General features: G+C 49.7%; 1 protein-coding gene across 1 annotated transcript in view; it reads right to left on the bottom strand.

The window, feature by feature from the left end:
* Positions 1-20,866, bottom strand: part of LOC140385717 (actin-2-like) — a 38,421-nt gene extending 17,555 nt beyond the window's left edge. The window contains exon 1 of the mRNA XM_072468166.1: positions 20,788-20,866. The gene's annotated coding sequence lies outside the window, so the exon portion shown is untranslated. The remainder of the gene's footprint in view (positions 1-20,787) is intronic.
* Positions 20,867-21,317: the final 451 nt, after the last annotated feature.

Genomic DNA, 21,317 nt, shown 5'->3' with positions numbered 1-21,317 from the left:
ATGAGTTTGCTATCTTGATCTTTGTGGGAACACAAGGGTTAAGAGAGCGAAAATATAATAAGGAAAACCTGGTCAATTTGCATGCACAAGCAAACATTTAAACTGAAACGCATTCTTAAGGCAAGATATAAGCAATAAAATGACTAAAAGCCTGCAATGACAAGAAGTCAGGCATGGGCCGGTTTTTATACAAGCATGTCAATGGCACCAATATCTATTGTGATATCGCCAGGATCTGGAGATTGCGATCGGTGGGGAGGCAATCTCTCAATTCAAAAACTCAGGTTATCCAGATACAATATAAAGGTGAATATTTATGTTATAACCCGCAGGGGTTTTACGGGGTGGGAATAATTAACTATCCTGCGGATCTTGCCAAATATGAACTTCCCCGATAAGGGAGCGAGAATCTTTAACAATGTCTGGCTATGCATAAATAGAGTCAGCCAGTAAATCACTGACTAAGAAAGACCCACAGGCCGCTACTGGAACTGTGTATCATAGAAAAACTCGGTGTGGACTCTTCGTGGCCTTTACTAAACTGGCGACAAGGATAATAACTGGATAGCTATCGATGTTGCTGAGGTACCTCCCCATCTTGATTGAATAGAGGTTGGAGCATTTCATTACAACATGCCTCTTTTCGGACATTTGAACGTGTTTGAGGCCAGACTGGAAGACTGGAACCAATACGCACAGAGGATGCGCATCTTTAAACTGTAGGAGGAGACCGGAGTATCCGGAGGAAAGCCATGCAGACACAGGGAAAACGTACAAACTCCACACAGACAGTCACCCGATGTCAGAATCAATCCTGGGTCCCTGGCGCTGTGAGGCAGCAGTGCTAGCCACTGTGCCACTGTCCCACCGTTCAATGTTCGGAGTGATAAAGAGCCTTACACGCCCAGGCACTAAAACTTTTGATGAACATGTAGCCCAAGTGGGCCAACGCTTTCACTCCGCCTGTTACAATGCAACGTCCCAGCCTACTGGGCCATGATTGGCTGTAACATCTGCAGCTGTGTTGGCAGCACATCCTCCAGGTGGCATCCGGTGGCCTGGGCGAGGTGTTGGGCAAGTACCCTGAATTGTTTCAGACCAGATTGGGGGAAGATAAAGGTGGCTGTAGCCCGCATACAGGTCGACCTGGAAGCCCCGCAATGATATTTCCGGGCACTCGTGGTCCGCTGCGCCTTGTTGGAAAAGGTGGAAACCAAGTTCAGTCGATTGGAAACCTTGTGTATAATCCAGTCTGAATGATTCGCTGATTGGGCAGCACTGGTAGTTCCAGTATGAAGCCAGACAAAATGATCCGTTTATGTGGAGATTATAAATTAACAGTAAACACAGCTTCGCAGCTAGACCATTACCCATGCCCCACATTGAGGATCTTTACGCGAGCTTCCAGGTGAGCAGTCATTCACAAAGCTTGATATGAGCCGCACCTACTTGTAACCCGAGCTGGATCCAGCCTCCCACAAATATTTTACCATAGATACCCACCGGGACTTACATGATTAAATGCGTCTGCCTTTCGTCGTGTCCTCCACCATATTTCAGTGCGTAATGGAGAACATCCTGTGAGGGCTACAACATATGGCGATGTATTTAGACGATGTGCTGGTCACTGGAACCTCAGAGCAGGAGCACTTGGACAACCTGGAGGAAGTGTTGAAAAGATTTTCCGAGGCTGGTGTCCGCCCATGACGAGGAAAGTGCATTTTCCATGCAAAGGAGATGGTCTACCTTGGCTAACGGGTGGAAGGTGACGGGTTGCACCCCATTGCGGTGCAAGTGCAAGATGGAAACAGAGGACATCTCTGATGGGCAGCCTTCGGAACCGCAGCCTCAGGCTTTGGGGCCACCTCGTCATTCATGTTGGAATCGACGTTCACCTTCTAGATACATGACACTAGATCCAACACCTCGGGCGTATGAGGCCCAGCCAGACACCAAGGGAATCCCGCACTCCCCTTCACCACGATCTTTGGAGGATTCTTCGGAATTTGCAGGGCGGGGGGGGGTGTTATAATCCGCACAAGTCTTATGGGATGGGTACTATCCCGTGGATCTTACTGAATATGAGCTTCCCCGATAAGGGGGTACAGAACATCTGACAATGCCTGGCTATGTAGTTGACTAATAAGGCACTGACTCAGAAAGACCCAGTAAGGAGCGACTGGAGGGTACTCTGAGGGAGCCAACACCTTGAGGCCAACATGACTGGTCTTGTAACAGGCAAAAGGAGCATTTTGAATCATTTTTAATTAATAATCTTTATTTGTGTCACAAGAAGAAATACATTAACACTGCAATGAAGTTACTATGAAAATCACCCAGTCGCCACACTATGGCGCCTGTTCGGATACACTGAGGGAGAATTCAGAATGTCCAATTCACCTAACCAGCATGTCTTTCGGGAATGTGGGAGGAAACCGGAGCACCCAGAGGAAATCCACGCAGATAGGGGAGAATGTGCAGACTCTGCACAGACAGTGAATCGAACCCAGGTCCCTGGCGCTGTGAAGCAACAGTGCTAACCACTGTGCTACTGTGGGTGCTAGCTGGGGATTTCTAAACTGCACTATTTAACATTGTGTAATTTATTCCACAACAATTTATATTTATATTTATGTACCAGATTTAACATAATAAAACTTCCCAGTTTATTCACAGGAGCTCTAGAAAACAAAGATATTGGGCTGGATTCGCCATTCCCCGCCCCCGGTAGCAGAGATCCTGATGGGGTGGAGAATCCAGCGCCGGCCAAAAACCAGGATCGGTGTCTGTTGCTCGAGACCCCCACTGGCAGCGGCATCGAGGTTTGTGCCTCACGCCAGCGGGAGGATGCAACTATTAACGGCTGGGCACCGGATTCTCCAAGGCTCCTTGAAGCTCCGGTCCTCTGGGCCAGGATTCACATGGGTGAGAATTGATACAGGTAAATCCCAGCATGGCCCTGATGCAATGGACCTCATGGTGGGCCATGGGGGTAACTCTTTTAGGGGGTTGCCCCAGAGTTCATCAGAGGACAACCCTCTCCCCACACCCACAATATAAACCCTGCCCGCCTCACCCTCACCAGAGACCCCCCCATAAAAGAGACCCACACCAGAGAACCCCCTGATTACAGATACCTCCCACCAGAAACCTCCCGTAAGAGAGAACCCCACCAGAGAGCCCCCCCATAAGATAGACTCCTGCCCTCCCATTCCAGAGTGTCCTGCCTGGAACCCCCAACATTACAGAGAGCCCTGCCTGGAACCCCCAACATTCCAGAGATTCCTGCCTGGAAGCCCCTCATTGCAGAGACCCCATGCCAAGGGAATCCCTGCCATGCAAAAATTTGCAAGGCAAGGGATGATAAATTCGCCATTGATTTGCACTCCCAGCGTGAGCTCCAATCAATGGTGATTCATTTCCAATGAGAGAACATAGTCTCCCAAACGGCGAGTACCCGACATTATGTCAGATGAACAAAGTGAGGTCTTTGAAGTGTTCTGAAGGAGGAAAGTCATGATGTGGAGATGCCGGCGTTGGACTGGGGTGAGCACAGTAAGAAATCTTACAACACCAGGTTAAAGTCCAACAGGTTTGTTTCAATATCACTAGCTTTCGGAGCGTTGCTCCTTCCTCAGGTGAATGAAGACGTATGTTCCAGAAAAATATATATAGACAAATTCAAAGATGCCAAACAATGCTTGGAATGCGAGCATTAGCAGGTGATTAAATCTTTACAGATCCAGAGATGGGGTAATCCCAGGTTAAAGAGGTGTGAATTGTGTCAAGCCAGGACAGTTGGTAGGATTTCGCAGGCCAGATGGTGGGGGGTGAATGTAATGCGACATGAATCCCAGATCCCGGAGGAAAGCAAGGCTGAGAAGCAGAGAGGTGTAGAGAAGATATTCCAGAGCTCAGAGCCGAGGCAACAAGAGGCCAGAATTAGAAGAGGGCAGATATCTCAGAGGGTTGTGGGGCTGGAGGAGATTGCAGAGATAGGGAGTAGCAAGGGAGGGTTTTGAAAGCAAGAGAATGAATGATCTCTTCCATTCTGCGAGGGTAAGTAACTCTTCTCATTACTCTTAACTCACACACTCACAGATCCATCACATATCCACAGAGATCTCACTCACTGCCAGCTCAAGGGACATCACCACTCGCTCTCCCATGCATATTTCATAGAATTTACAGTGCAGAAGGAGGCCATTCGGCCCATCGAGTCTGCACCGGCTCTTGGAAAGAGCACCCTACCCAAGCCCACACCACCCTATCCCCATAACCCAGTAACCCCACTCAACCAACACTAAGGGCAATTTTGGACACTAAGGGCAATTTAGCATGGCCAATCCACCTAACCTGCACATCTTTGGACTGTGGGAGGAAACCGGAGCACCCGGAGGAAACCCACGCACACACGGGGAGAACGTGCAGACTCCGCACAGACAGTGACCCAGCCGGGAATCGAACCTGGGACCCTGGAGCTGTGAAGCAATTGCACTAACCGCTATGCTACCGTGCTGCCCGTGTTCATCTTCCCTGTGAGTTGTGCCCTCATCACCTCACTGGTCCCACTCACCATCCACAGATACGAGGCATCCTTCTCGTCTGTCCTGGCACACATCCTACTTGAACTCTCTCTATCTATTTATCATGCGAGAGAAGTTGGCAAACAACAAGAGGGAGAAATCCCGGATGGGCCGAGGGATCCCAGAACACAAGGTCCTCATGGACTTTGAGGGGAGAGCCATTATGCTGGCTGGGGAGGAGTAGACCTCTCGATGATGGGGTTGGCAGCGATAAACCAAGTGAGGATCCAGCACTGCATCATCCAATAGACAACAATGCTGTGAGTCATGTCTCCTGCTCCTAAAGACCCCTGCCATGTACTAATGACTACTCCTTTCTGTTGCAGGCATATCTGTGAAGCAGCCCAGGGAGTCAACTGGTCAGGCCGTCAACTCCAGCCCTGACCGCAGCACAAGGGGGGGATTTACACACCCCAAAATCGAAGAACCGTCACAACGCTCACCCACACCCTGCACCAGCGCAGAGACAAACACCATGGTGAGACCTACTTCAAGAGTAACCTCGGGTCACAAACCGGTGAGCACACCACTCTTTCAGTGCCACAGCAAGTGGCGGAAGGGATGCCCCAGGGTGTCGTAACTCGGAGGTTCGCTGGAGGCCAGGAATCTGTTGAGCCCCAGACATATGATGTGCCTCTGGACTCGGCCATGCCTCAATTGTTGGAGCGCCAAAGGCAAACTCGGGAAAATCAGGAAGCAATTTCTGGTGCACTCCTCAGATTGAAAGACTGCATGGAGGAGTCCGTCCACCTTATGTCTTAGATGATTGTACCAATACGCCAGCGCATCGAGGTCAACACAGCTAGGCTGGTGGCTGCAGTGGAGACCTTGGTGCGAGATTTGTCCTGCAAAGCTACTGGAAATGCATTCCATGGTTCAGGCACGTTCTGGGATCAATGCCAAGGCCAGAGGACAGCGGGGTTCTCGAGCTCACTCCAGTTGGCACTCTATCCCAAGAAGGAGGCCAGAGCCCTTGGGCACCAGTAGGAAAGTAGATCGGTTGATGCACACCCCAGGGACATCAACTCTTCCTGTGACTGCTTCAAATCCAGATCCACAGGTGAAGGAGGGTGGCACAGCCACATATCAGCAGCCCGATAGCTGGTCAGACCCTCCAGGCCTCAGCCCTCCAAGGACGCCCACCAAGGCCATCACAGACAACAGGGTGTGGCAGACAGCAGGCTGCCTCCACTGTGGAAGTTGGAGATGCACCAAGATGTAGCGGCAGAGTTAGAAAATGTAATAGCTCAAATTGCACTGCATGGGTGTTAAACACTTGTACATAATGTTCACCTCTATAAATAAACTCTCACTATTTGCACCTTTTCTATGGCTCCTTGTTTCTGTAGTCCCGACCTGATTCCTGTACTAGAGAATGACTGGGTTCTCAGTCCAGGGTTTACTGCGTGTACTTTGTGCATTGTTTCAGCATATTGGTGCCATCCCTTCACGGTGACCAAACACATCCGTCATGCTGTGTCTTTTAGGGAATGCGGGTGTCTGCCACAATGTGCAGGGATAGCATCACTCATTCAATTCTGTGTGCTCTCTGCATCTTTTGAGGTGTTTCTTTTTTTCCCATTATTCTTTCATGCGGTGTGGGCTTTGCACAGCATTTGTTGCCCATCCCTAATTTCCCTCGAACTGAGTGGTATTTTGTTTTGAGAGTCAACCACATTGCTGTGGGTCTGGAGTCACATGTAGGCCAGACCAGGTAAGGACTCCAGATTTCCTTCCCTAAAGGACATTAGTGAGCCAGGTGGGTTTTTGCGACAATTGACAATGGTGTCATGTCATCATTAGACTTTTAATTACAGATTTTTCTTTTTATTGAATTCAAATTTCACTTTCTGCTATGGCGGGATTCGAACCTGAGTCCCCTGGGTTTCTGGATTACCAGTCCAGTGACAATACCACTAATAATAATAATAATTTTTATTAGTGTCACAAGTAGGCTTACGTTAACACTTCAATGAAGTTACTGTGAAAATCCCCTAGCCGCCACACTCCGGCGCCTGTTCGGGTACACAGAGGGAGAATTCAGAATGTCCAATTCACCTAACAAGCACGTCTTTCGGGATTTGTGGAAGGAAACCGGAGCACCCGGAGGAAACCCAGGCAGACACGGAGAGAACATGCAGACTGTACAGACAGTGACCCAAGCCGAGAATCGAACCCGGGTCCCTGGCGCTGTGAAGCAACAGTGCTAACAACTGTGCTATCGTGCTGCCCATCCAATGCCACCGCCTCCCCACCGACCCCCCATCCAAACTGCCTCAGCCCCCGGTGACATTGAACCTCAGGGGTTAAGCTAACCAAGGATGCTGTAAGATCAGGAAAGGTGAAACTTTCTCGCTGCATTGCCGTGATCTCTTCTCTCTCTTCAGCGATCACTCGCTGATGAATATGATTGTCCACCTAAGAAGCTCCGTGTCATTGGTTCTTGGATTCAAGATCGCTGGTATTGTTTTCTCAGGCTTCTTTTCCGGACAATCAGCTGTCCTCGAAAATTTGTGTCCTTTCAAACAGGATTTTCCTCCAAGTAGGCCTCTTTTGAGCAAGGGTCCCAGGCGTTAACGTCTATGTTGCATTTCTTGAGGTAAGCCTTCAGGAAGTCTTTCAATCGCTTCCTTTGTCCTCCTTTAGTTTGGAAGCCTTCCTTGAGCCAGGCAAAGAAGATTTACTGTCGCAGTCAGAACTCTGACATCCTAAATGCATGGCCGGCCCAGCCGAGTTGGTTTTGGATGGTCATGGCCTCGATGATGGTGCTTTTGGCTCCTTCAAGGACACTGATGTTAGTACGTCTGTCCTCCAACTGATGCAAAGGATCCGTCTCAGGCAGCATTGATGGTATCTCTCCAGGGCTTTGAGTTGGCATCTGTACGTAGTCCAAGTTTCTGAGCCATATAGAAGAGCCATTGAGAGCATGTGTGCTGCCATCAGCCAGACAGGAGTCAGACATTCACAGAAGCTCTGCGAGGATTAATGGACTGTCCCCCGCTGCAAGTCATCATCACCCTCCTGGAATGTAAAGACTATGGGCATCGGCTGCATGACAGGAGCCTTATAACAGATGGTGTGTGCTGCCATCAGTCAGATGGGAAAGCCATGCTCACAGAAACCACGTGAAGATATTGGGGTATCCTCAATGGATGTCCTCATCACTGTCCATGAATCTTGTGGCCTGTCTACTTTGCCTGGATATCGTCATTGCCTCAATGCCAGCGTCCTCTCCCTCTAGGACTTCTTCAACATCGTCCCTTTTGACATCCTCCTCATCGAAGGAAACACACCTCTCCTCCATCTCCTCCGCAGGTTGTTCCTCCCCTGTTGCAGTGCCAGCTCGTGCAGGGTGCAGCAGGCGCCCATGATGCCTGATACCCTCTGTGGATTCTTTTTTTTCCTTCTTTAAAATTTAGAGTACCCAATTCATTTTTCCAATTAAGGGGCAATTTAGCCTGGCCAATTCACCTAACCTGCACATCTTTGGGTCGTGGGGCGAAACCCACGCAAACACGGGGAGAATGTGCAAACTCCACATGGACAGTGACCCAGAGCCGGGATCGAACCTGGGACCTCGGCGCCATGAGGCAGCAGCACTAACCACTGTACCACCGTGCTGCCCCCTCTGTGGATTCTATTGCAGGACTCCAAAAGATCAATCCAGGCACCGGAACATCATCTTCAGCATCTGTATGGTCTGCTCCACCCAAGTGCAAGTTGCAGTTTGAGCCTCATTGTATCTTGCCTCAGCTGTGCTTTGTGGCCTCTATACAGGCATCATCAGCCATGTCTTCAGTGGGTAGCCTTTGTCCCCCAGGTGCCAATCCTCTAGCCTCTGTCGACTCTGAAACATGTCATTGATCTGAGAGTGGTTCAGAATGTAGGAGTCATGGACAATTCCTGGGAACCGAGCACACACGTGAAGGATGCGTTTGATGTGCTCGCAGACAAGCGGGACATTTAGCGAGTGGAAGTCCTTGCCATTCACATAGTTCACTGCTTGATGCCCCTGCAATATTAGTGCCACGTGAGTGCAGTCCATGGTACCCTGTACCTGTGGAAAACCAGAGATTAGTCCATCGCTCTTGCATCCTGGCTTGCCTCATCCCGGTCGAAATGGATGAAGTTGTGCGCCCTTGCAAAGTTTGAGTTCATCACCTCCTGGATGCACCAGTGTGAGGATGCTTGCAAATTTCCATAGAGGACACCTGTGGAGTCCTAGAAGAAATGAAAAATGAAATGAAAATCGCTTATTGTCACAAGTAGATTTCAAATGAAGTTATTGTGAAAAGCCCCCAGTCACCACATTCCGGCACCTGTTCGGGGAGGCTGGTACGGGAAGAAGCCACTGGCATAGAGGTAGAGCGCCACTGTAACTTTCAGCATCACTGGCAGTGGACAACCTCAAAGTCTCCGCGGTTCTGACACCTGCAGAAGATGGCAGATGTGACCAATCAGTTCCCTGGACATGTGGAGACTCCAACGACAATGGTTCTGCAGGTATTTTAGGTGCCGTAGACCCTGGATCTCGCGAGGCACCTCCAAGCGATGGTTCTCTGCGGTTCATCCTCTGGGTGTGGAGCAGGCCCTGTCACTCCTTCCACTTGACAGTTTGCTCCTGCCTTTCTCAGCTGCAATCGAGTAATGATCATGACATGTCTTCCCATTAGCCTTGCCCTTATCAACATCCCACCACCGGAAGCTCCCCCTCCCCACAGATTTGAGTGGAACCATCAGTCCATGATGACTGCTCAATCACCCACAGTACATAACCAGACTTCCCTTCCCTCCGTTAGGCCCCTCCAAGAGACCGGAAACCACAGCAAGGTAACCTCAGTGCTTTTCACACTTGACGGTTTCCACACTACCCTTCCCCACCCTGGTCTTCCCCAAATCTTCACCTGATCTGCTCGAGTCAACTCCCAAAACTCCCCGGAGTCAACCTCCCTGTCTCCCCTGAGTAGGCCCCTGGTACCAAAGACCAAAGAAAAGTCCAGCACAGGAACAGGCCCTTCGGCCCTCCAAGCCTGCGCCGGCCATGCTGCCCATCTAAACTAAAATCTTCTACACTTCCGGGGTCCGTATCCCGCTATTCAAATTTATTTGACAAGGTGCCCCTTAAACGTCACTATCGTCCCTGCTTCCACCACCTCCTCCGGCAGCGAGTTCCACTACCCTCTGTGTAAAAAACTTACCTCGTACATCTCCTCTAAACCTTGACCCTCCACCTTAAACCTATGCCCCCTAGTAATTGACCCCTCCACCCTGGGAAAACGTTTCTGACTATCGACTCTGTCTATGCTCCTCATAATTTTGTAGACCTCTATCAGGTCGCCCTCAACCTCCTTCGTTCCAGTGAGAACAAACCGAGTTTATTCAACCGCTCCTCATAGCTAATGCCCTCCATACCAGGCAACATCCTGGTAAATCTCTTTTGCACCCTCTCTAAAGCCTCCACATCCTTCTGGTAGTGTGGCGACCAGAATTGAACACTATACTCCAAGTGTAGCCTAACTAAGGTTCTATACACCTGTAACATGACTTGCCAATTTTTATACTCAATGCCCCGGCCAATGAAGGCAAGCATGCCTTATGCCTTCTTGACAACCTTCTGCACCTGTGTTGCCCCTTTCAGTGACCTGTGAACCTGTACACCAAGATCTCTCTGACTGTCAATACTCTTGAAGGTTCTACCATTCACTGTATATTCCCTACCTGCATTAGACCTTCCAAAATGCATTACCTCCCATTTGTCCGGATTAAGCTCTATCGGCCATCTCTCCGCCCAAGTCTCCAAACAATCTAAATCCTGCTGTATCCTCTGACAGTCCTCATCGCTATCAGCAATTCCACCAACCTTTGTGTCGGCTGCAAACTTATTAATCAGACCAGTTACATTTTCCTCCAAATCATTTATATATACAACAAACAGCAAAGGTCCCAGCACTGATCCCTGTGGAACACCACTAGTCACAGCCCTCCAATCAGAAAAGCACCCTTCCATTGCTAATCTCTGCCTTCTATGACCTAGCCAGCTCTGTATCCATCTTGCCAGCTCACCTCTGATCCCGTGTAACTTCACCTTTTGTACCAGTCTACAATGAGGGACCTTGTCAAAGGCCTTACTGAAGTCCATATAGACAACATCCACTGCCCTACCTGCATCAATCATCTTTGTGACCTCCTCGAAAAACTCAATCATGTTAGTGAGACACGACTTCCCCTTCACAAAACCTTGCTGCCTCTCACTAATACGTCCATTTGCTTCCAAATGGGAGTAGATCCTGTCTCGACGAATTCTCTCCAGTAATTTCCCTACCACTGATGTAAGGCTCACAGGCCTGTAGTTCCCTGGATTATCTTTGCTACCCTTCTTAAACAAAGGAACAACATTGGCTCTTCTCCAGTCCTCCGGGACATCACCTGAAGACAGTGAGGATCCAAAGATTTCTGTCAAGGCCTCAGCAATTTCCTCTCTTGCCTCCTTCAGTATTCTGGGGTAGATCAAATCAGGCCCTGGGGACTTTGTTATGGCCAGGGTTTAGAGAACCCCAAAGTGTATCATGAATTTCACCTGACCCACAACCTTTACTAGATTGTGGTATGGGGAGCACACGGCCCACTCTACAGGTGTGGTACAGCAGAAATGGAAAATATTTTTTAAAGCAAAACAATGTTTATTCTATGAACTCAAGTTAACCTTTTTAAAACATACCGTGAACATCTTAGCAACCATTAATTCAAATACGACCCCTAAAGACTACAACACTACAAAGTAAACCTTTAAGCTTTCCTTTTTAACATCCATACGACTTAAAAACAAAACCTTTATCAGAAGCACATCAGGTTAAAGTCACTACTAAAAACATTTATAATTCTGAATTCACCAAATGATCAAGAGATAGTCTTTTGATGGCAGAGAGAACAGCAGTACACCGGCTTGATCTGGGTTCAGCTCCAACACGGCAAAACGAAACTAAAACACACCCTACAGCCTGCTCAAAAACAAAAGTAAAAAGCTGACAGACAGCCCTGCTCCACCCACTCTCTGACATCACTGCAGTGGTAAACACCCATTTCTTAAAGGTACTCAAACTACAGATATTTATATACACACCCATTTATAATCACCCATTTCTTAAAGGTACTCTCACATGACAACTTATCCACCTTAATATTTTTCAAGGCACCCAACACCTCATCTTTTTGGATCTCAGTGTGACCCAGGTTATCTACACACCCTTCTCCAGACTCAACATCCACCAATTCCTTCTCTTTGGTGAATACTGATGCAAAGTATTCATTTAGTACCTCACCCATTTCCTCTGGCTCCACACATAGATTGCCTCCCCTGTCCTTCAGTGGGCCAACCCTTTCCCTGGCTACCCTCTTGCTTTTTATGTATGTGTAAAAAGCCTTGGGATTTTCCTTACCCCGATTTGCCAAAGACTTTTCGTGAGCCCTTCTAGCCCTCCTGACTCCTTGCTTAAGTTCCCTCCTACTTTCCTTATATTCCACACAGGCTTTGTCTGTTCCCAGCCTTCTAGCCATGACAAATGCCTCCTTTTTCTTTTTGACAAGACCTACAATATCTCTCATTATCCAAGGATCGCAAAATTTGCCATATTTATCCTTCTTCCTCACAGGAACATGCCGGCCCTGAATTCCTTTCAACTGACACTTGAAAGCCTCCCACATGTCAGATGTTGATTTACCCTCAAACATCCGCCCCCAATCTATGTTCTTCAGTTCCCACCTAATATTGTTATAATTAGCCTTCCCCCAATTTAGCACATTCACCCTAGGACCACTCTTATGCTTGTCCACCAGCACTTTAAAACTTACTGAATTGTGGTTACTGTTCCCTAAATGCTCCCCTACTGAAACTTCTACCACCTGGCTGGGCTCATTCCCCAATACCAGGTCCAGTACAGCTCCTTCCCTAGTTGGACTATCTACATATTGTTTGAAGAAGCCCTCCTGGATACTCCTTACAAACTCTGCCCCGTCCAAGCCCCTCGCACTAAGTGAGTCCCAGTCAATATTGGGGAAGTTAAAGTCTACCATCACAACAACCTGTTGCTTTTACTCCTTTCTAAAATCTGTCTACCTATCTGCTCCTCTATCTCCCGCTGTCTGCTGGGAGGCGAGTACCCTTGAATATTCCACCCTGGTAACCTGGAATCTACCCCTCAGTAGCCTGGAGTCCACTGCCTGGTAGCCTGAAGTCTTCCCCGGTACCCTCTGCCTACGCCCCCAGTTTCCCTCCAGTGTTATCCAGTCTCCCTCCAGCGTTAACTGGTTATTCCCCCGAGTAAAGCCTGGCCTCCTCCGAGTCATGGCTGGTCTTCCTCGAGTCAAGCCTGGTCGTCTGTGAGTCAGGCCAGTGCCCCCAACAGTAAAGCTGGTCAACCCCTAGTCACAGCTGTTATTCCCAAGTCAAAGGCTGGTCGCCCCGAGTCGAGCTGGTACCCCCGAGTCAGAATTGGTACCCCTGAGTCAACCCCCTGAATACATGGAGCCCCTCTGTCAGCGCTGTGCTTACCTCCGAGATCCCCTCAGAGGGGTGCTCACCCGGTACATGCCTTTTGAAGCCAGTCATGCTTCATGCCATTCTGACATCATGCCGTCATGAATGGATTATTAGACGAGCGGGATTAATTCCAACATACGGGCCCGATAATATGATGCAAATATATTAAAATGATGTTCCTGACGGGGGCAGGGACTGATCACGTCAATGTCCATGCCGATGTAAAACGCGACTTTCTCACGATATTTCGTGCTTCAGTCGCCGAACCCGCCCAACACACACAGGAGCAGAAAATTCCAGTCAACATCAGAACCACTCTTCTCCACCACCCCACCCCCCTGTCATCTCCCACCCCCAATCCACAGCCAAAGATGCCACTGACACAAAGTAGTCCTGCAAACAACCAATCATTTCTTGATCATTCACCTTCCCCATTGCTTCCCGTCAATTTCTGTTTCCACATTCCTCATCACCAGTGAAGAGAATCTTGTCAGACAGGAAATAAGAATAGGAAAGTAATGCAAAAGAATGACTGGTATGAGATCGTACTAAAGAACAGAAGCTTACCAACATAATCGGCGGTATTTTCCACACACACCCCCCGCACCCTTGCGGCAGGTTTAATGACGGGCGGCGGTGTAGACAATGTGGTGAGAGTTGAAAAGTCGGTTTCCCACTGGAGTGAAATGACAGTGAGAGCATGCACGCCCGTCCATCATGGCGGGTCACCATTCCCACCAGAGGGCTGGCATGAAACTGTTTTGGGACCCATTACTAGGATAAACTTGACGTGGAATGTCACCACAACCATAGTTGTTCGAAACTATGCAGAGCTTCATGGTGGAGATCTCAAGTCTTAGTTTAGGCAGGTACCATGGTTGGCACAGGTTGGAGGGCCGAAGGGCCTGTTCCTGTGCTGTATTGTTCTTAGCTCTTTGTTCAAGGTGCTGCATGGGAGTTGGGCCAGTGGGGTGAGCGGTGTTCCAGCGCATCTGGACAACTGAAGGGGAACCTCAGTAAGACCAAAGGACCATAAGGTACAAGAGTAGAATTAGGCCACTCGGCCCATCGAGTCTGCTCCGCCATTCAACATGGCTGATATTTTTCTCATCACCATTCTCCTGCCTTCTCCCCATAACCCCTGATCCCTTTATTAATCAAGAACCTATCTATCCCTGTCTTAAAGACACTCAGTGATTTGGCCTCCACAGCCATCTGTAGCAAAGAGTTCCACAGATTCACCACCCTCTGGCTGAAGAAATTCCTCTTCATCTCTGTTTTAAAGGATATAGTCTGAGATTGTGTCCTCTGCTTCTAGTTTTTCCTACAAATGGAAACATCCTCTCCACGTCCACTCTATCCAGGCCTCGCAGTATCCTGTAAGTTTCAATAAGATCCCCCCTCATCCTTCTAAACTCCATCGAATACAGACCTAGAGTTCTCAACTGTTCCTCATACGACAAGCTCTTCATTCCAGGGATCATTCTTGTGAACCTCCTCTGGACCCTTTCCAAGGCCAGCAGATCCTTCCTTTTTTTTCCATAAATTTAGATTATCCAATTCATTTTTTCCAATTCAGGGGCAATTTAGCATGGCCAATCCACCTAGCCTGCACATCTTTGGGTTGTGGGGGCGAAACCCACGCAAACACGGGGAGAATGTGCAAACTCCACACGGACAGAGACCCAGAGCCGGGATCGAACCTGGGAACTCGGCCCCGTGAGGCAGCAGGGCTAACCCACTGCACCACTGTGCTGCCCAACGCATCCTTCCTTAGGGGTCCAAAACTATTCACAATACTCCAAATGGGGTCTGACCAGAGCCTAATATAGCCTCAGAAGAACATACCTGTTCTTGTATTCTAGCCCTCTTGACAGGAATGCTAACATTGCATTTGCCTTCCTAACTGCCGACTGAACCTGCAAGTTAACCTTAAGAGAATCGTGAACAAGGACTCCCAAGTCCCTTTGTGCTTCTGATTTCCTAAGCATTTCCCCATTTAGAAAATAGTCTATGCCTCCATTTCTCCTTTCAAAGTGCGTAACCTCACACTTTTCCACTTATATTCCATCTGCCACTTCTTTGCCCACTCACCTAGCCTGTCCAAGTCCTTCTGCAGCCCACCTGCTTCCTCAATACTACCTGTCCCTCTACAGGCCTTTGTATCATCTGCAAACTGAGCAACAGTGTCTTCAGTTCCTTCGTCTAGATCATTAATGTATATTGTGAAAAGTTGTGGTCCCAGCACCGACCCCTGAGGTACACCACTAGTCACCGGCTGCCATCCTGAAAAAGACCCCTTTATCCCCACTCTCTGCCTACTGCCAGTCAGCCAATCCTTTATCCATGCGAGGATCTTTCCCTTAACACCATGGGCTCTTAACTTATTTAACAGTCTCATGTGTGGCACCTTGTCAAAGGCCTTCTGGAAATCTAAATAAATCACGTCCACTGGTTCTCCTTTGTCTAACTTCCTTGTTACTTATTCAAAGAACTCTAACAGATTTGTCAGACCTTCCCTTGATGAAACCATGCTGATTCAGTCCTATTTTATCATGCACTTCCAAGTACTCTGCGATTTCATCTTTAATAATGGACTCCAAAATCTTACCAATGACCGAAGTCAGGCTAACCGGCCTATAATTTCCCGTCTTCTGCCTCCCTCCCTTCTTAAACAGCGGTGTTACATTAGCCACTTTCCAGTCCTTTCCTGCCTCCAGTGATTCCTGAAAGATCACCACCAATGCCTCCACAATCTCCTCAGCTATCTCTTTTAGAACCTTGGGGTGTAGTCCATCCGGTCCAGGTGATTTATCCACCTTCAGACCTTTCAGTTTCCCCAGAACCTCCTCCTTAGTCACTGCATTCACCACTGCCGCCTGATTCTCCTGGAGCTCTGGCATCCCACTGGTGTCTTCCACTGTGAAGACTGATGTAAAGTAACTATTCAGTTCCTCTGCCATTTCTTTGTTTCCTATTATTAGTTCTCCAGCCACATTTTCCAGTGGTCCAACATCTATTTTTGCCTCTCTCTTGCCTTTTATATAGTGAAAAGAACTCTTCCTATCTTCCTTTATATCAGGTAAGTAGTACCTGAAATGCTAAGACATTGGAAAAGGCTCAGTGTGTGCTAGAAACTGCTTGCACACAGCTCGCATGGGCCCTGGCAAATGCCTTTGCATCCTTACACATATATGATTCCAGGGAGCATTGACCCAGCCTGGGGTGTCCCTCAGATAATGGAGGTAGGATGTGGGCCTACAGGTATAATAACTACATCACAAATAAACAACATCAGCCCTCATTAAAGTACAAGTGTACTATATTTACAGAAGTTTGATAACACTCAGTGCAACCGTACAACCAGGTGGGAAAACAACACTTTGTAATCTTGTTTTCGCCAACACTTCTTCCCCCAACAAAGGCACACAAGGCAATGGGCCAAGTGCTGGAAAATGCAATTAGAATATTTAGGTGGTTGTTTTAGCGGAGATGCGATGGGCCGAAGGATGTTTTCTGGGCTGTGGTCCTCTGTGACTCTATGACTCTCTCTACAACAGTGGTGGAGGCAATCTGCCGACCAGTTGGCCCTTTTGTCTTGGATGATTTGGTGGCCACCGTCTGGAGACCCTGGAGGGCCATGGCTTACTTTAGAAGCCCTGCCGTGGGGCAGCTGCTCCCTCAGCAACCACAAAGGATCAAACTGAAGGGGCGACAGGCAAGGAGGTTCTGAAGGGCTGCACACCCTAAGCGAGTACTGTGCGGAGGTCCCAGGAGTGCCCAACAGCTGCTCCTCCTCCCTTTGGACAGAATAAATAGTCTGCAGAGTGTCTATGAAGCAGCACACTCCTGTTTCCCACCCCCGACACAGGACCGAGATTGGAAAATTCAACATTTTCACATACACCCATGTGCATATCCGTGTACAGCTACAAAGATGTATTTCTCTTTTTCCCACAGCTCTTACATAGAATCGCTACAGTGGCAGAAGGAGGCCATTTGGCCCATCGATTCTGCACTGACCCTCTGAAAGAGCACCCTAACATAGGCCTACTCCACCGCCCTATCCCCGTAACCCAACCTCACCTTTGGACACTTTAGTGGCAATTTAGCACGGTCAATCCACCGAACCTGCACAAGTTTGGACTGTGGGAGAAAACCCACGCAGACACGGGGGAATGTGAAACCTCCACACGGATAGACGCCCAAGGCCGGAATTGAACCTTGGTCCCTGGCATTGTGAGGCAGCAGCACTTGCCACCATGCCGCCCAAATGATGAGAGATCTGAGGCTTCTGCAGAGATGGGGGAAAGCTACTCTGACTGTTGACATGCTCTTGATCAGCAACGTTTGGGTGTGGGAGCCTCTGAGGTTGCTGCCAAAGGCTGCTCCACCTGCATCTGCACGGGCACAGACTGAGGCATGGGATGGAGGGAATCCAAAGTGGAAACACTATGGTTGGAATTTTCAATTCCATGTTCCCTCTTAAAATTGCAAACGGAAAAAGAACTCTCAAAATGTGACATTCTGACAAGGAAGTGTCAGTTTTGGCCATTTGATCAGAGCTGAAAATGTAAAGAGATCTCTGCAGGAGGAAACACTGACCCTTGGGGAGCACCACACAGTCAGAATAACATCCACCCGACACAATATTTTGCCTGCTGTCACTGCGCCAATTTCATATTCCTTTCCCCGTATGATATGGGCTTCCAACTTCCCTTACACTTTGCCAAATGCTTTCCAAAATTCCAGATATGCATCTACTGCCCCAACCCGATCAATCTCTTAAATGAACATATTCAAATTAGTCTGTTATTCGCCCACCAAGTGGAAACAAATCTCCGGGAAAATGTCCAAGTGTGCTAGCAAGCAGGAATTGTCGCAGGTTTCCCGGCGCTCGGCCAGCGAGGCTGGCAATGCTATTCAATGTTAATTGGTCCACTTAACGAGGCCTCACGGGCTTCTTGCCTCCAATTCTGGCTCGCCAGCTGATTCGCCGGGACCGCGCTCACCAGCCGCCCCGCTAACAAGTTAGAGCGGCACTTAAGCTGCACTTTCTCAGCCAACTTCAGCCAGCTCGCAACAATGGCGCTGAGGAGACCGGCCCCATGATTTGGGGATGCTGGCCTGGGGAGGCTCCTGGACGCGGTGGAGGTCAGGAGACATGCCCTGTTCCCTCGAGTGTCCCGGAGGGTGAGCCAGAAGGTAGCGAGTGCTGCCTGGGATGAGGTGGCGGCAGCAGGTGAGAGCGGGTGCACGACGTTGGCACCATGAGTGAAGGTGTCCAAGGTGTCGCGCAGTCGGTGACGGCCATGGCTGAGGATCTCGGCAGAATGTCCGACTCGCTGGGGGATGTCACCCAGTACCAGGCTGACGTTGATGAGGTTCTGCAGGATGTGTCCCACTCTCAGATGGGAATGGCCGAGGTACCGCGGAGCTTGTCCCAGTCACAGGTGGGCATTGCTGAGGCACTGCAGAGCATGTCCCAGTCGCTGAGGGCGTCGACACGATGGTGCGACCATGAGGAACCGCCAGGGCTGGCAGAGCCAGATGATGCCGGGGCAGCCGGGGCTCAAACCAGCTGCCCTTCCATCCCAAGGTGCACCCCCGGGCCCTATGGGCACCTACCAGGAGGAAGGGGTGCTGAGTGTCAACCTGGACCCGTCCCATGGGGCGGCGACAGTGGCCACCAGCTCTCGCGAGTACAACCCCACTGATGAGGTCGTATCTCGGTGTCAACACACGGGACAGGGCGGCATGGCTGCGCATGTGCCGTCAACAAGTGAGTCGGGCTCTCCGACCCCAGAGCCCCTAGACGACGCCGGCCAGTGGCATCAAAGGTCAAGAGACTGCCTCCAACTCTGATGTGCATCCTGGGGAAACACCAAGATGTAGTGGTAGAGCAAGGAGGGCACCAGGGAAGGGGAGAGGGATGGGGGAGTAGGTAGGGGGTGGGGAGGGGGTGGGTTTGGGGCTGGTGGGGTTGGGGAGGCGACAGTATTGGGAATGGGGTATTGGACAGCACATTAAACAGATTTTTACACAACCGTTATGATGCCTCTGTCACTTTCTTCTGCAATGCGGGCTGACCCCCGGACTCTTTGCCCATCTCTCCAGGCATCCCCCCACCCTCCCTGTGCCGCCCACCCACCCTCAAGCCATGAAAATATCCCCAGAGCTGTGTCCCATCCCCTGGGTGTTCAGACATTGGCTGCTGCGTGTATGGTGTTGTCTCCCACAGTGTCCAGGCATCAGAGTTATTGGGTTGCACGGTAATGACTCCCACATGCTACATGGCCCGCCCACCCACGGGGATCCTCATGGCATGTGTCATGTGCTCACTTACCCACTTACCCATGATTGCCAATTCCCTATTAGCGATAGCCTTCATCCGCGCAGCCAGAGTCCTCAGCAGCCTTTGGGGTGATCGGTGGGGCAAACGGGCAGGGACAAGGGTTGCCCCCAGAATGGGGTTGGGATCCAGGAGTTAGCATTGTGGGTCTGCGCGTGATTGCCGCCCTCAGTTTCCCCCCCCCCCAGCACTTCCCCCCCCCCAACCCTCCCATAGCGGCCCACGCCTGCGGAGGGTCCCCCCACCCCTCGCCGAGCACTGGGGCAGCAAACCCAGCGCCCCTGGCTCTTTGCCTGTGAGTAAAGATGGCCATTCACCTCCCTGGCTCCCCACAGAAGCCCTTCTGTCAGGTTCACATTTTTACAAAGGAGTACTAATCGGCGCTGGGGAGGCTGCTGAACAATGGGAGGCCGTTGTTAAGAGGTGGCTCTCGTTCACTGTATGGAAATTGGGCTTAAGTGGTGATAATTGGTTTCTCGCCATGCTACGGCGAGATTCAGATTTTGCCTAGGGGAGTGGGCCGGCGCCTGGTGCAGTTCCCGTTTTTAGCATCTCCCACCATTCACCAACCTCGTTACGCTTGAACGCGAGTGTGACGAGGCTGGAAGATCACACCCAATCTTTCACTATTTACCCTCAAGTATAAACCCAAGTTTCACTTCCTCCTTTACAGGTTGTTTCCCTCAGCCTGCTCCCACTCACCATGTTGCTACTGCTGCTGCCCCTCGCACACACATCCCCCACCACCACCCACCCATTACCCTTTCGTCAATCCCCGCAACTCAAGCCCTGAACCCTCTGATGTGACATGGGCTGGAAGCCTATCTGCAAGCGAAAGCTGTTGATGCCGCAAGTACAAAGGTGATGTTGGAAATTAAAGGGCGTAGTCCTCCCAGGCTGTTAGAAGCAGTGAGCAGAAGATCCATGTCCAGGAAACTTCCAGGTAACTCCAGTGCTTTGGGATCTTTGCTGTCAATATGGGGCCTCAGATTAATCTTTATTCAGGACAGTACCTCTGACAGTGCAGCATTACTTTGGCCTGAATTATTTAGTCCCAGAGAAGGACCTGGACCACAATTGAACACTTAGACAACACCCGGCTTGATCTATCACCCACAGAAGTTAAGGAGTGTCAGAGAGTTGCTCCAGGCCTATAGGGAAGTACTCCAGTTTAAATACTTGGGTATTTCCAGCACGAATTGTACAAGTTCGCATCCTAAAACAGTCAAACCAATGGCTGTGCTCATCACCCTTCTCTATTTACCAATTTACATGCCCCCTCATCCACAGGGATAATATTATTTCTTTCTTACCTTTCAAAGGTCAAGAACAAAGACGGCTGATTGGAAATGCAGGTTCGATTTAATTACCTGAAGATTGCAACCCTAGACTCAAGAGGGAGGAGCCTCGAAACTTCAGGTGGAATTTGCAAGTATTTGTTTATTAGTGAGTCACCATGCTACTGACAGGAATTTACCTTAAGAAGCTTCCACTTTCATTCAGTTCCAGAGTTTAACCCTATAACTGTCAGTGAGAACAAACACCCTGTTCAGGGAAAGGAATGTTCACAAGATGGGTACGATTGGCACCATCATGTTTTCAATGAGAACACATGGAGATTGGATTCTCCGATTGTCAGGCTATGTCCTCACGCCGGCGTGGGAACGGTGGCATTCTCCGCCTTGAAATTTGGCGCAAAACAGCCACCGATCCTCCGTGTAGCTGGGGGCTAGCATGCCGGCAGCTTCGAGGATATGGCTCTAGATGCCGATACGGCCCGGAGAATTGCCGAGTCCGTGGCGGCGGCCGCTCGTGGACCCGACCTGCAAAATAGTGCCCCCCG

This window comes from Scyliorhinus torazame, chromosome 11 (genome assembly GCF_047496885.1).
Source record: "Scyliorhinus torazame isolate Kashiwa2021f chromosome 11, sScyTor2.1, whole genome shotgun sequence".
Taxonomy (NCBI): domain Eukaryota; kingdom Metazoa; phylum Chordata; class Chondrichthyes; order Carcharhiniformes; family Scyliorhinidae; genus Scyliorhinus; species Scyliorhinus torazame.
This window is presented reverse-complemented; position numbering and strand designations above follow the sequence as displayed.